The sequence below is a fragment of the Aethalodelphis obliquidens genome, unplaced genomic scaffold (genome assembly GCF_003676395.1).
Source record: "Aethalodelphis obliquidens isolate GAN/ISIS:26980383/991018 unplaced genomic scaffold, ASM367639v1 scaffold22, whole genome shotgun sequence".
NCBI lineage: Eukaryota > Metazoa > Chordata > Mammalia > Artiodactyla > Delphinidae > Aethalodelphis > Aethalodelphis obliquidens.
Genome location: NW_020837966.1, coordinates 11,197,986 through 11,213,953, shown reverse-complemented (window position 1 = coordinate 11,213,953; position 15,968 = coordinate 11,197,986). Strand labels below are relative to the sequence as shown.

Below are 15,968 nucleotides of genomic sequence, written 5' to 3'. Positions count from 1 at the left end.
AAAAAATAAAATGCAAAACGTTGCCATATTTCATTGATTTTAAAATGTGCATTTTTCACATTTTCACATCATTATGTCTTATAACGGATGGTGTCTTACAGTTGCTACTGGCCAGGCAACAGTCTTGATGGTGTTATATACAATAACGACAGATTGTATAATCAGTGGCATCTTAGATTTAATACAGTATGCAAAAAGAACGGCATACATATGTGAGTGGATGTGTTCATATATGTTTCCTTTACACTATGTGTATATATATATATATATATTTACAGTGTATATATATATATACTTTGATATATATATATATATATATCAAAGCATTGAAAAATGCCTAGAAATATGCATACCAAATGAACAGCAGTCACTTTGAAGGAGGAGAAGTAAGCAAATAGGGCTGGGAGTGAGTTGAGAGAGGTAGATTTGCTTTTCAGATTTTATACTTTTTACATTTTTTGCATTGTATTGACAGTGAACACATTTTACTTTTCAAATCACAAAAAAAGTATGATAGGGGCTTCCCTGGTGACGCAGTGGTTGAGAGTCCTCCTGCCGATGCAGGAGACACGGGTTCGTGCCCCGGTCCGGGAAGATCCCACATGCCGCGGAGCGGCTGGGCCCATGAGCCATGGCCGCTGGGCCTGCACGTCCGGAGCCTGTGCTCCGCAACGGGAGAGGCCACAACAGTGAGAGGCCCATGTACCACACACACACACACAAAAAGTATGATAATAATAATGTCTTCATTCTTATTTCACAATACTGGAGCGACGAATGTTATCATACCAAAGTAATTGCTGTAGAGCTCTGTGGCCATTCTGTTTTCCTTTCTCTTCTACAGAGACCAGGCATAAGAGACAGAAATTGAAGACATTAAGTACAGCCACCTCTTTTATTTTGCCTCGAGTGCAACATTTATTCTGTGCAAAAATGAGCGGGGATGGCCCATGGCAACAGGAGAAGCCAACCTTTGGCTCACTGGGATGTCACTTCCGATCTCAAATGTGTCATGAGGCATTCATTCATGAGGCAAATCATCAAGGAAATGTCAAAACATCAGGAAATGGTGAGTAAATAGACTCAGATGCTTTGGTGCAAACTTGCTGAGAACAGAGGCTGTGGTTTCCATATGCCTCTATAGACTCCAGTGGTAGAAGTCCTCATGAATATTAACCACTTATACATTTCAGGGTCAATGATGGTGGCACAGCCAAGCATGCCAGGCCAACTGGTGAAGAAGGGCCTGGACTTTAGGTGGGAAGGACAGTTTGACATTTCGAAGGCTTTCTCTGGGAGCCAGAGAAACAATGCCCAAAGCAGAGCAATTTTCTCAAAGAGGGACGTTCCATCACTTATGATAAAACTTAGGTCGGTGCTTTGCAAACTGTGTAGCATCCTGTTCCTTCCTATTGTGTGGGTAGGGGTGTACATCTCAGGACAGGGTCTATATGTTTAGCTACCTGGGATCTTGTGCTTCCCTGTAACCAGGGCCAAGCCCACTATAACAGGCACCAGGCAAATTTTCTTTCTTCAGCAAAATTAACAGAGCAAACTTGCCTCTTTAAAAGTATGGGACTATTTCAAGTTTGCCCTTGAGGATCTGCAGGGTGAGTTAACCTCAAGTGATCTATAGACAGAGAAGTCCAAATGGAAACCTGGAGCCAAAAGACATGAGCAAAAAGTGGGTGCAGTTAATGAAACAAGACTGATGTGCACTGATAATTGCTGAAGCTAGGTGATGGGTGTATAGAGACTTTTTGCTCTACTTTTATATATGTTTGATTTTTCCATAATTAAAGGTTAAATAAAGGAAAAATAACTGCGGGCCTCCTGAACAGGAGTGCTGAATTTGTATATCAGCAGGGGGGGCTAATATGTCAGCCACATTCCTCTCATTATATTCTCAATTTCCTTACCTGAAAAAATGGAGGTAATATCAACTCACTGGGTTGTGACAGTTAAAGGAAGAAATGAATGTAAAATTCCCAGCACTGAGCCAGAAAGTGTGCTACCATTATTAAAATAAAATACGATAAAAATACATCTAAAATACCAATGATTGACAATGACTGTATTTTAATGATGGAAACATTTTTACTTGCTTTCTTTTATTTTCCCCATTTTCTATGTTGAGCATGTATAGAATTACAATTAGGAACGAGTGAAATAATATGTTCTTGAAATTAATGTTGGTTCATCTCTTCCCATACGCAAAGGCATCTGAAAAACTTGGACTACAAAACATTCAAGAACGTTCCTAATATTGTAATTTCAATTCCTCCCTGTCTGAAGTTTAAAGGCTTTTTCAAAAATAACTTTGGTTTAAAACTCCTTAAAGAACAATGAAAAAAAAACAAACCCTGAATTATAACATACCCACCTCTTTCTACCTATTGGTTCCAAAAGGCATTTAAGTTAGCTGCTGGCTATTCCTGTGTAAAAATAGTTCGTGATTTTACTTGACAAGTGATGGGTTACATAGCTCACCCTGCAGTTCCCCAGGGAAAAGCATGAAATATTCTACTACTGTCAAAGAAGCCAGATTGCTGTTGGGTTTTTTGTCTAAAACGTATGTACCATATGCCTGTTGCTTCCGCTTTTATTTGGAACATAAAATAAATAGAAGACTGACTTCCAGGAGTTATCCGTGTTGCTGCTGTTATGAAATGGTCTTATACACTGTATCAGTTATCAGTTTGCCATGGTGATGCTACATAACTAGGTGAATTTGACATAGCAACATCACTTCCCTGAGAGTAGTAGGATATTTCATGTTTTCCCCTGGGGTAACTGCAAGGTCAGTTACTGTAACCCTCAAACTATCTATAGACAGAGAAAATTCAGATGGAAACTCAGCAGCCTACAATAAGAAGCATTGATTTAACTCCTGAGTCTGCAGGGTACCGTCGATCAGGCTGGGCTTGGCTGATCTGAGCTGGACTCAATCTCATTCACATGTCTAAGGTCAGCTGACTGTGGGCTACCTCAGGGTAGCCTTGGCTGAAACAAAGGGGCCAGGGGCTCTGCTCTGCTCCAAATGATTTTTGTCCTCCAGGCTATCCTAGGCATGGTCTCCGGATGGGAGAAGAGCAAGCACAAGCAAAAATGCCCAAGTGCTTTTTATTCCCTCATCATTTTTTTCAAAATACGTCTTATATTTCCCCCTTTTTTTTTTCAAGTGCCTTTTTAAGCATCTGTTGTGTCCTGTCTGCTAACATTCCCATGGCTAAAGCAAGTACCTAAGACAGCCCAGGCTCCAGGGTGAGGAAGTAGATTCTGCCTCTTTGGTGAAAGGAATTGCAGTCAAGTGGCAAAAGTTGAGGCTACAAGAGAGGGTTAAAAAAATTGAGGCCAATAACGCAATCAACGTGCCATATAAAATTACATAATAAGAACTAGCATTTCTCTGTGATGTTGTGTGTTTGGCAAAACATTGTTATGCATCTTCTAATGTCTAAGTACATCCCTAAGGACTGAAGAGGGTTAATCCTTTTAGGAAGGCACTATAAGTTGTTTCAATGTTGAAATTTATTTTTACTTCTAGCATCTTATCCTTTGGTTTGCACATATATGCTATGATAGTTTGAAGTTAAATTTTAGAGGTCAGTGAGTAAAATTGCGTCTTTGTTTTGGGCACATGAAGTTTGTGGTTGCCTGATAAACACCCATTCACCTTTCAAAACCCACTTATTACATCACCTCCTCTAGGAAGCCTCTCTGGTCCCTCCAGATAAAATTAATCATGCCCTCCTCTAATCTATCTTTGTGCCTGTGCTTGAGCCCGCTTTCACCCTTATCTATTGGTTTGAGCTGTGGTCACAGGTTTTGGGATCAGGCTACCAGGGTTCAAAAACCTGGGCTACCATTTTTTCCATGTGGGACCTTGGACAGCTTGGACAACTTATACAACTGGGGCTAGCGTGCCTCCTTTTTATCATCTGTATGATGGGAATAATAAGTGTACTTGCTTAAAAGTGATATTGAAAGAATTAAATGAGTATTAAACATTTAGTAAAATATCTGACATGGGCTACTAAATAATATTAGCTGTTATTAATTATAGTCTTCTTATCCTTAGTGCTATTTAGTTGATTCTGTACCACCTTGGGAGTAAAGTTACAACACTGGGTCTCGACTGGCAAAGTACCCCTAGATCCTTTTTGTTTTGTTTCGTTTTTCAAATATTTATTTATTTATTCGGCTGCATGAGGTCTCAGTTGGGGCATGCGGGATCTTCGTTGTGGCATGCATGTGGGATCTAGTTCCCAGACCAGGGATCGAACCCAGGCCCCCTGCATTGGGAGCACGGAGTCTTAGCCACTGGGCCACCAGGAAAGTACCCCCTAGATCCTTGAATCCTAAAAGGGTCTTTACAATTCTACTGTTCAGATCGAAAGTACAAATGATATTGTAATCAGCACCTGAAGGAGAAGGGGGCAGAAACTTAATAGCTGGGCCAAGGGACAAGCCTCTCGAGCCCACCTGGTTCTGACCCCGGTAGGTAATTCCATGAAGATAAAGAAAATAAAATACAGGAGGATCAAAATATACTCAATTAATATTCATCTTTATAGATCTCATTTCTAGATATTGTTTTTCTGTTCCTCTGAGCAGAAGTTTCTCTTCAGTCATTTCAATAAGCTCTGTTTGCCAAAAACCAAGTAATAAGATGAGGTAGGGACAGTGGGAAATCAAATGAAATGGCATAACCCATCCCTGAGGCTAGAAGAAGCAATGAAATAGAATTACAAAAGCCACCCCTAGGTCCAGAATTTGAATGTCACATTTACTTTGAGATGTCTCATCTTCAAAATGGGTGAGCTGAGGATTAGAGGAATGGAACAGATGGCATCTTGATAAATTAATACTCTGGAAATGAGGGAGGAGACACATTGTCTACAAACTTCAGAAAGCATGAATAAAGCATATGGTATATTTTGATGCATCTGAAGATTAATTTAAATGTTTATGTCATTGTCATTGTTATAGCATAGTTGGGGGGAAAATGAATCTTAACAAATGGAAAAATACACTTTAGCATTTATTCACTGTGTCATAATGCTACCAAGTAGTAAATTGAAAAGATGTACTTGGTATATAAATTAAAAACATGCTATTGCTTGTCAAAGAAAGTAACTTTGTAGAATCATGTAATTGGGATTTTCAGTAGGTAAAATGTATACATAATAAAAGTAAAAAACACAAATAGTACAAAAGGATCTACAGTGAAAACTGTCTCCCTCCTAACTCTAATTCTCCATTCTTCAAGGAAAACACTATTACCAGTTTCTTCCTTTCTTTTCTTATATATGCTTATATATTCTAAAAACTGTATTACTGCTTGAGAGAATTAAAGCTTTTTTTAAATTTATACCTTCCTTTTGCATACATTAAAAAAACCCTAAAACGAAAGCCATGTAACTTAGAGAATTTACATGCCCAATTTACATTTGGGCCAGTTGTATAGTGAATCAGTTAGGATTAGTTTGGTTTCAAGTAACCAAAAGAAAGCTGTTAGACACACAGACGCAGAAAACAAACTTATGGTTAGCGAAGAGGAAAGGTAGGGGGAACGGAAAAATTGGGAATTGGGATTGACATACACACACTGTTTCCTACAATACTGACTTGAATTCAATAGTACAATAATTCAGATTTTGGTCACTTTCCAACTGCTTTCAGAATCATTCCCAGCAAACACATGGTGATAGCTTTATATTTTTCTCCCTTTCAGGAAATCCATTATTGGAATGCTTCTTAGCCACTACAACTAGCAATTAAATTTTTCCATCACCCAGATAGCATAAACATACACACTAAAGCCTATCAGAAATAAAAAAGATGAAAGGATACAGATGACTTTTATCAAATTTGGGAAATAACAGGTGAGACTCAGAAGTAAACCGGTAGGTAATACAAGGCAAAATGTCTCTTCCTTAAGTGTACATTTCAAGTGACATTTAAGACTGCTATTTACAATCAAAAAGCAATTCACTAACGTTGAAAATGTATTGCTTTTAACCTCAACACTGCAGCAGATTCAGGCAGGAATAGAGATCACCTAGTCTAGTGATCTGGATGTGTGACAGAGCAGACCACTGGGAAGAGAATTAACTCAGGTGCTAGCTTAAAGTGCAAATTGCTGGGCGTGCCCAAGAGCTAATGAGCTAACGATATGCAGGTGGGATCTGAGAACCCGAATATTAATTAGCTCAACTGGTGATGCTTATGAAGGCTACACTTGAAAAAATGTTGATAATCTAACTCCGTTTTATAAACAGGACCGTAGAAGCGCAGAAAGGGGAAATGACTTGTCGGGAAATGGCAGAGCTGGGGCTATACCCATGTGTCTTGATTGCCCTACTCTTAACCTCATCTCTGGCTTTCTACCCTTCTGTACATCCATTTCCACAGGGTCACTGAGAATGAATCTGGCTGACCAGACTGTCCAAGCTGGTGTGACATGCTATTAGAAAGATATCCGGTGGGGAAATTACCATATCAATGGGCTTTAACTGTCCCTGAGAGGATTCATTTTCCTGACTGTACGAAGCATCCATCTGGTTTAATGATGAGTTAGTTGGTTCTTAAACAAAAGGGTTCAAGACAAGGAATGGTATTTCTCTTGGTCAAAAAGCCATATATTTCAAAGATACAAGATGGGACTCATTCAAATTCAGGGTACACTGTACCTGAAATGGGTCCACCTCATGGTACGGTTGATTCCTTTTGTGTTCTCTACAATAAAAGTGAAGAGAGACTGAGAAAACTTAAGTTAAAGCCTAGATTATATTTTTCCTGGCTACCTTAGGCCTATTTCACCATACATAAAACCGTACCTGGACAATTTATTTGACCTGACATTTCAAACTGGAATTAAGCAGCCTCCACAATCTTTTAATTGTGGAGGATGAGATTTTCTCTTCCTTCCCTCTACTGTGACTGATTCAACTTTGTATCCTCTGCATCCAGCATAACGCCTAGTACATAATATCATGGCATTATATGGAGGTATGTGTCACAGTTCTAAAGAGAAAGGGCCACTGGTGCACTGGTGTTTAACAACTGGTTTTAACCCCCTGATTTGTAGCTTTTGCTTATTTCCCTGGTGTAAATAGCCAACCATCGCCAATTTCAATCTACCTATGTGATGTCACTGAATGCAGAGTTGCAAAAAGATATGCCGTAACACACCATTACACAGTATTTCCACCGTAGAGATTTAATATACAAAAATGACTTCAAGAGCAGGGATAAAGTAGAATGTACTAAAATAATTAGGAAGTGATGAGTTAGAGTTTTTATTACCTTTGTTTTATGGCAATTTATTTAGTCAAAAGTTTGTGTAATTTAACTTTCAGTAATGGCTGCATTTGGCAACGGGTGCTCAACATTGCTGGATATTTAACAGTTGGCTCTTATGAACCGATAGGATTTGACTTCAGTTGCCACTGGAAAAGGCTCTTGGACCCACAAAATTAGGGTTTGTGTCCTGACTCCTTCAACTACTAACTCTGAGACTGAGCAAATCTACTTTACCTGCTTATGCCTCACTTTCCTTATCTGTATAATGGAATAATAGCAGTAAGTACGTCATAGGTGGTGTGAAGAATAGGTGAGAAAGTACCTGTAAAATTAGTGAAACTTTGTAAGAGTTCAACTAACATTAGCTTTTAGTAATAATAATTATTATTATTATAATACATGCTGACTCAATGGTGAATGGATGGATGCATGGATGGACAGATACTTTTCAAGCAGGAGTTAAAAAAAAAGGCTTTGGGGCTTCCCTGGTGGCGCAGGGGTTGAGAGTCCGCCTGCCGTTGCAGGGGACACGGGTTCGTTCTCCGGTCCGGGAAGATCCCACATGCCACGGAGCGGCTGCGCCCGTGAGCCATGGCCGCTGAGCCTGCGCGTCCGGAGCCTGTGCTTCGCAACAGGAGAGGCCACAACAGTGAGAGGCCCGCGTACCGCAAAAAAAAAAAAAGGCTTTTGAGTGCAAAAATTACATATAAATAAAACTGAGCTGTGTTCACCCATAAAATGTCTCTGAGGAGGAAATGAAATCCTCCACTCTGAACTGCTGGGTGGATTTAATCAGCTCCTCTGCTTTCTGTGGAGCAATAGGCCTACTATTATATACTAAGAGACACAACATGACTGCTATCAATAGTGTCAGCAGCCACTGACAGAGCACGAAAAGAAGCCCCTGTTATTCACTCTTAACCTTCCCTGGGAGCACAAGTGTTAAATCCCGTCCTTCAGACCTCATTTCTGCGTGTCTAGGGCCTCTTCTCCTCAGAAAAGGGCTGTCTGTCTTTTTCAACATCACACCTCAGCTAACATCAAGAGGCATTGTTTTCCCTCCAGCTACTGCCTTCTCTCCCAAGACCACCTGAGGAAATGTCTCTCTCGGCTCACAGTGGATTGATCCCAGCACGCTGAACAGCACCTGTGCAATTTTCTCTCACTCAGGTGGAAAGTCTGAGCTATTAAGAACTGTGTTTCCTCTCAGACTGAGTAAAGCTCTTTTCCTTCTGAATAACCTCTTTCTCCTTGCTCCAGTTAAAGCTTTAGTTTACCCTCATACGCTAAGAGAGAGGAGAAAAGAGGGGCCTGACAACTGCGGTTTCTGGATTGTCCATGCAATACCGTCTCAGAAAAACCAGAAGTGGAGGCCCTGTTACCATAAAACTCAGCTTTTCTAAATCATTCAAGCAAATCCCCAAGTGGTGGTGCAACAGCAGTGAAAATAGGCGACCTGCAAAGAGACCTTTGACAAAAGCCAGCATCAGTTAGTTAGGTTGAGAATATTGACCTCCTCACTCGAAGTCCAGAGCTTTTTTGCGTTGACTCATGCTGCCTTTGGGTGGGGGAGGGGCGGGAGTTTGTGAGGAATTTCTTGACATATAAATAATGCCCTTGATTTTTGCATCTTTCAAAAGTTAGACACTGAGCTTCCCTGGTGGCACAGTGGTTAAGAATCTGCCTGCCAATGCAGGGACACTGGTTCGATCCCTGGTCCGGGAAGATCCCACATGCTGCAGAGCAACTAAAACCGTACGCCAGGACTACTGAGCCCATGTGCCACAATTACGGAAGCCCACGCGCCTAGAGCCCATGCTCCGCAACAAGAGAAGCCACCGCAATGAGAAGCCCACGCACCACAACAAAGGGTAGACCCCGCTCCCCGCAACTAGAGAAAGCCCTCGTGCAGCAACGGAGACCCAATGCAGCCAAAGATAAATATATAAAATAAATTTATTAATAAAAAAAAGTTAAACACTGAGAGTATCTATGTGTTTGCCTGAGGACCCAAATCTAGTTCTGCTGTTCTAAACACTTTAAAACAAAGAAGACATTTTTAAGTATCTATAACAGGACTGGTAAACAAAGAAAAAGTTCCATCAGAGGACAATAATAGAATGTGGAGATTTGAAATAGAAGGAACATCTTTAACCAGAAAAGGTTACCTACTAAAAGCCTAGAGCAAGCCCCACACTTAATGGTGATGCACTCCTCTTAAAATCAAGGAAAACCCCCTCATATACACTCTAACTTCTTCTGTTATCCTAGACATTGCAGGAATTTGGAGTAAGACAAGAAAAAGAAAACAAAATTAGAAGGTTTAGAGAGGAAGAAATGGAACTGTCATTGACAAATGATAAAACTCAAAAAGCTCAAAATCATCTTCAAATTATTAGAATGAATGATAGGAGAGTTTAAGAAAGGTAATTGGATATAAAATCAGTACAAAAAATAACTCTATACATCTGCATCAAAGATTTAGAAAATTGATTTTAAAAGTCTTCATTTATAACATTTTTATGACACTGGGGAATAAAGCTAAAAAAATTGCTACCATGTGAACAGATAGGAATATTCTACTCTGGAAGTAAGTCAAGTCTCTCCAAAATTACCTGTAAGTTAAATACTATTCCAACCTGAATTCTTTATTAAAATAATTTGATATTTAAAAGCAAAAATCTCTATCAGGAAACAGAACTAGAAACTCCTACGATGGCAGTGAAGGCACTAGGAGAACGAGCTTTGGAGTCAGAACAAACCTGATGTGTGTTCTGGGGCCAGTTACTTCAATTCTCTGAGTCTCTCTTTTCTTGTTCATAAATTGGGGGAAATAGTAACTACTTGTAGATTTGGGGGTTGGGAGAACATCATGAAATCATGAATATAAAGTGCTAGTCTAGTGCTTTGTTATAATGAGTACTTAAAATAATACCTGTTATAGTATTAATAATACATTATCACTACCGTGAATTGACCCCTATGTTGCACCAATCATTCTATGCACGTAGTTTCGTTTAATCCTCCCAACAACCATGCAATTGCTTGAAGGGCCAGGCTAAGCACTTTTCATGGTATGTGTGCTAGGAAACACATGGTGTGTGTACAGGAACAAGAGGACACATTCCAATTTGAAGAGACATTAATAAAGATGTTATTTACAAAGAGGAAGATAAGCCTGAAGCAACCGGGGGAAGGAAGGGTCACAAGAACATGGAGAGAACTCTATGAAGAGAGTCAACTAAGGGGAGCTGTGGCCTTTCTGAGGGGCAACCTAGAAGGGAGGGACCTGGAGAAATCAGTATCCCGACCTCATGCTCCTCTTGCACTCAGGTCTCCTGCTGTTCTCCCACCGGTCAAGCAGAATCCACAAGGTGTGGGAGCCCGTTGAAGTAGTCCATATGGTCAGCATACCAGGCACAGAATGGGGTAGAAAGGGATGAAGAGAAGATTTGAGTGGAAGTGGTTCTGTCTTGCACACACAACTGATTATATAATCTTTGCAACAGCCCCAAGGAATGTGGACTACTATTATCCCACTTCACATGAGGAAACTGGAGCCTAGAGAGATTGGCAGCTGGCATGTGATGGAGACGGGGTTCTGGGTCTAGACAGTCCCAGTCCTGAGCCGTGGAGCTCACCGGTAGAGTGAAGCTCGTGGCTCCCTCAGAGGTGAAGAGATTGTCTTAGATCAGGTGAAAGGCTGGACCAATGTCAAAAGAAAGGGCTAGCATTTCCCAGTTCTGCCTGGTTCCAAATGCCACATTCCACCCATAATGCCTTATGTGCGCCCATGACATGGCGACCCATGAGAGGCAAAGACTTGGGACTTTTCCTCATAATAACAAGGCAGAGAAATGAAGACACCTATAGTACCAGTTGAGGTTCTCAACTGGTTATCACCTGAGGCGAGAGGGCAGCCATCCTTAGAAAGGAACAGTCTTCATGGAATGAACAGTGACATGGAAAAGAGCCAGGAGTGGGCCAATATTTGCTAACCTGCATTTTGCAAACCCCCAGGAGTCACTGGAGGTATTCTGAGGGTTTACATTGTTAGAGATGTTGGGGTATCCGCATTCATTTTGATTTTTTTTAACATCTTTATTGGAGTATAATTATAATATCAAATAATGAGGTGCAGTTTTTTTCCATTAAAGAAACAACAGAAAACAGAATACGCTGAGGACTTGCAGCTCTTATCATTAGCACTTTTAAGTTTATGTGGTCACTTTTCACTCAACTAAACGCTGTTGACCAACTTAGGGGCTTTACAGTTACATAGCTTTGTCTGGTTTTTCATTATTATTGTTCACATATTTTGCTTAATTTATACTCTTACTAGATGGAATAAAGATAGGAAGCAGGAGGAAAGCAAGACATTAATGATCATGCAAATGATAGCAAATCTACAATCTTTCCCAATTTTTGGTACCTTCTAGATTCATACCTTGACTCATCTGATCAGAATTTTTTAAACCACACATGTCAGGATGACTCTATTGCCTTAACATGCCTCGCTCAATAAAAAACTTCAGTGGTGATTAGAGTCAACTTGGCTTTTGATTTATTGGAGATAATAATGACTACCCATATGATGGTTTGTTTGCAGAAAAACGTTGCAAATAGAAGCCCTGAAGTTTTTTACTAACTTGCCATTTGGAAACAAAACAGAAAAGCATTAAAAATAAACCAGTTAATTTTAAAGTGAAAAATCCAAGCCTTCCAAGCAATGGAGTCATGAAGCCATTTTTAAAAATCTATTTTTGATGCTGTAACACCTGTTAAATCCCGATCTCTATTTTAATAACCGTTCAGTCCTCAAACGAAATAAGATATGATGTTCTTTTAAAATGCATTTTTCTTCCAGAATTGATTCAAAGTAGATTAACCAGTGTCTGCCCTCTTAAAGGAGAAAAGTTTCATTTCTTTTCACATATAAAGTGATTGCTAATGTTGATCATTTAAAAATTTATTATATAATACAGATCTAAATTAAAAAATAAAATCACTTCTTCATGATATTCCATGAAAGAAATAATGAAGTTATTTATTCACCTGACAAGGGGATTCATGAAGCATCCCTGTGTGTAGTAGACATTTTTTACTTTTTTCCGGTCAGCATCATTTCCTCTTCTTCTGGCAACTTTGCCTGGAATCTCCTTTGAGAACTACTGCCTCCCAGTCACAGTCCCATATGGTTTAGGTGACACTGACCTGACTCCCTGCCTTATTGATGGGCACCTTGACCCAGACCAAGAAAATCAGAATGTACAATGCCCCTTGCCAGTGACTGGTTCAGAACTAGGCCATGACCCAAACTGGGCTAATGACTTTTATTTGAACCAGTAGCATAAAGAAGCTCTCTTTTGGCTGGAGCCACTGAGTTGGAAGGAACGAAGACTAGAATTATCTTATCATTGCTCGAGAAGAAAGCAACACAGAAAAAAGCAGAGCCAAGTGATGGATGGAGACAGATTGCTGATGACGTTTGAGCCCCTGGACCCAGCTGTTACTGTACTCAGTAGGCTTTTCACTCCTAGATTTCTCAGTTATATTGAACAATAACTTGATAGATGAACTTGAGCAAATCACTTTATTTCTCTGGACTTCAATGTCCTCATCAATAAAACAAAGGCATTGGACTAGATGACTGCCTAAGATCTCTTTCAAATCTTACATATGTTGATACTGTGGCTGACCATGTATTAGTGACTCCTTTGATATAATTCTTGAATAGACCCAATTTTAATGGACAAAATAAAGGGTGCTGACCATCTCTGCCCTCTTCATGGATAAAAAAGGTAACTCATACAGTAGTCATAATTGTAGGGGTCTTGAGAGGTCATCTAGTCCTTCTTCTGAGTCTCTGATCTAAACTGAAAATATACAAAAACTGGTTTATACATGGTATCTTCATTTTGATGGGGCTGAAGGGCAAGTGTCTAAGTTAACTTAATCAAAGATATCATTCACAACCTGTGTCATGATCCTAAGTATTCCTGCCCCCATTTTGATGAATAAATCTGGCCGGCATCCATTTTGGTTTCACATGTATTTGATGAAATTCTCCTTGTACAATTTAGCAAATGCAATGAATAAACCCTTTTATATAATCTCACATAGTTTAATAATTCTTTGATAGACAGCATCCGTATCCCCTGCTAATTATTTTCCCCATAAGGGAGGGTATTATACTTCCCAGAAGATGTTTTACAGGTAGGAACGCTTTTGAAAATATATAATATTTTGAACTTTTGAGATAAGAGATCTGTCGTGCAACTAGTCCTTTTTATTACCAGGGTGTCATTCAAAATAAAATAATACGTTTAGACATGTTGCAACAATTTACTTGCTATTACTCAAATCTTACCCTCTAATTAGAAGGAGAAATATGAAGCCTCATCAGTACATAATTTAACAAACTCAATGTCATGAAATTACCATATTTTATTCTTGCCTAGCACCAAAATTTGTGGGCATGGAGGAAAAATGTTCACTTCTAAAATGCAAGATATGACTTATAACAAAAGAACGCTCGAGAGGTGAGAGTACAGGTTCAGGCTAATCAAAGGTTTTGGATGAGTTCCAAAAGGCAGACTGTAAAATATGACTCAATCTCCTTACCCCATCTGCTCTGGGATGCAGGAGAAAAAGATACGAAGTCATTTAGGGAGAGAGAGAAAACTCTGAAAACCAGAACTTTTTAAAGCACTGTTAGAAATGATAATGAAGCAATGGAGATGCTAGGAAGAATTCTCCAGGGAATTAGAGTTTCACCTCCAGGGAGAAAAACGCATACCTGTGAAAGTGGCATTGGAGTCCCCACACTGGAATCCAAGTTTACTTTGCCCTATCATCCCTCTATCCACCATCTACTTATTATACCCCTAGGGTGGGTTAGAGGCCTTACAAGACAACCCTAAAATTATATTAGTGAACCTTCTACTTGGTCATTTCATCGTGTGGTTCCACCTTCCTCTAGGCCCTCAGGGTCCTCTTCGCTCAGCCAGCAGCAGGAAAAAGAGGATATAGGAAAAGCACACCCACATCTTAACTACTTTGAATTAGAAATGACACAAATCGTTTCTCTACACACTCTATTGGCAGAACTCACTTGTACGTATACATCCAAGTGAAACTGAGGCAGGGAGGTATAATCTAACTGCATATCAAGAGGAGGAGGGAAAGGTTTTGGTGAACATGTCATAGTCTCTGCCACACTCCCTCCCTCCCTCTCTTCCTTGCTTTCTCCATCCCTCTCTCATCTTTGCAGAAGTAATATTGCAGAACAGTTAGGAATGCAGAGTTAAATATGCCCTCCAGTCAGACTACCAGGATTCAGATCCACGTTCTGCTTTCAGTAACTATGTGATCTTGAGAAATTATGTAGGCTTTCTGTGTTTACTCTTCTGTAAAACAAGAATAAATGAAAGTACTTACTCATAGCATCCTTGTGAATATCAAATAAATTAATGTCTGTAAAAAACATAGAATGTGCCTGGCACTTAGTTACTTCTCAGTATCTCATATTAGTCAGACTTCCAGCTTGCAATAGAAAAAAAAAAAATCTTGATGACTTAAGCAAAAGAGAAGTTATGAGGGGACCAGGCAGGCTGCAGAAACAGGCTTAGAAAACAAGCCCAAACCAAGCAACTCCTGGAGGGCCAGGCATCCTGGAACCAGAGCGGTTCTCCCAGTAGGAACAGGTCCATTCATATATCCACAGGCCACCTCTGCTGTGAAGATGATGATTTCCTTCAGATCCACCACACCCTACAGCACTTACTCAACTCAGCTTCCAAGGGCTGTAAAGGACTGACCGATTGGCCACGCTGAAGTCAAATGCCTGCTCCTGAACTTGCCAGAACGGAAGTGAAGGGAATTTGGCCCCAATTGCTTTCCAGTTCCCAAGAATGCACACAATGACACATTTCTAAGAGGAGAAAAGAAGTTTTAATAGTTATAGTACCTTCCCAAGAGGGGATGCTGGACAATCAAATAAATAAATAAATAAATATTCATTGTAAGACCCATCTCCACATCCACTCATCCACCCATCCATCTACCTACCCAGCTAAATACCCAGCCATCCACCCGTCCAGCCAACCACCTACCCAGACATCCATTTACCCACCCATCTACCCATCCAGTCATCCATCCATCAGCTCAGCCTGGCAGCCAGCCATTTATCCATCTATCCACACATAGATACATATATATTTGACAAACACACATCATCAGATTTCAGTCATGTTCTTTATATCCAAGGGGCTGTAAAAAATGAGTCTTTCAGCGGAAGCTTTTATGGACCTAATTTTCCCCAAGGCTTATGTCTCCCTGAGCAGTAGATGAATAATATTGCAGACTGAAAAGACTTGACTTGAAAGAATTAGGGCCCCTGCCTAAATGCCTAACATAGTATAAAAGAGTGACTCTAGTCTCAGGGTGAACGGAATCTTATGTTTCATAAGGCAGGACATTTGCTACAATAGCAGGAGAAAATGGCCTCGGTCACATCTTAAATGCAGGATGCATCTAAAACAAGAATGTCACTTTCAAGTTCAGAGCCCAAATTCACATTAATGTGAATTCATAAATTCACGTTAACGGCAAACAGTGTTTATGAATTCTATTTACACTTCCCTTTACAGAAACGGATT

General features: G+C 40.0%; 1 long non-coding RNA gene across 1 annotated transcript in view; it reads left to right on the top strand.

Moving 5' to 3' along the window:
- LOC113628061 (uncharacterized) overlaps positions 1-3,807 on the top strand; it is a 258,987-nt gene extending 255,180 nt beyond the window's left edge. Inside the window, exon 3 of the long non-coding RNA XR_003435860.1 lies at positions 845-3,807. This is a non-coding gene — a long non-coding RNA (uncharacterized LOC113628061). The remainder of the gene's footprint in view (positions 1-844) is intronic.
- The last annotated feature ends 12,161 nt before the right edge of the window (positions 3,808-15,968 follow it).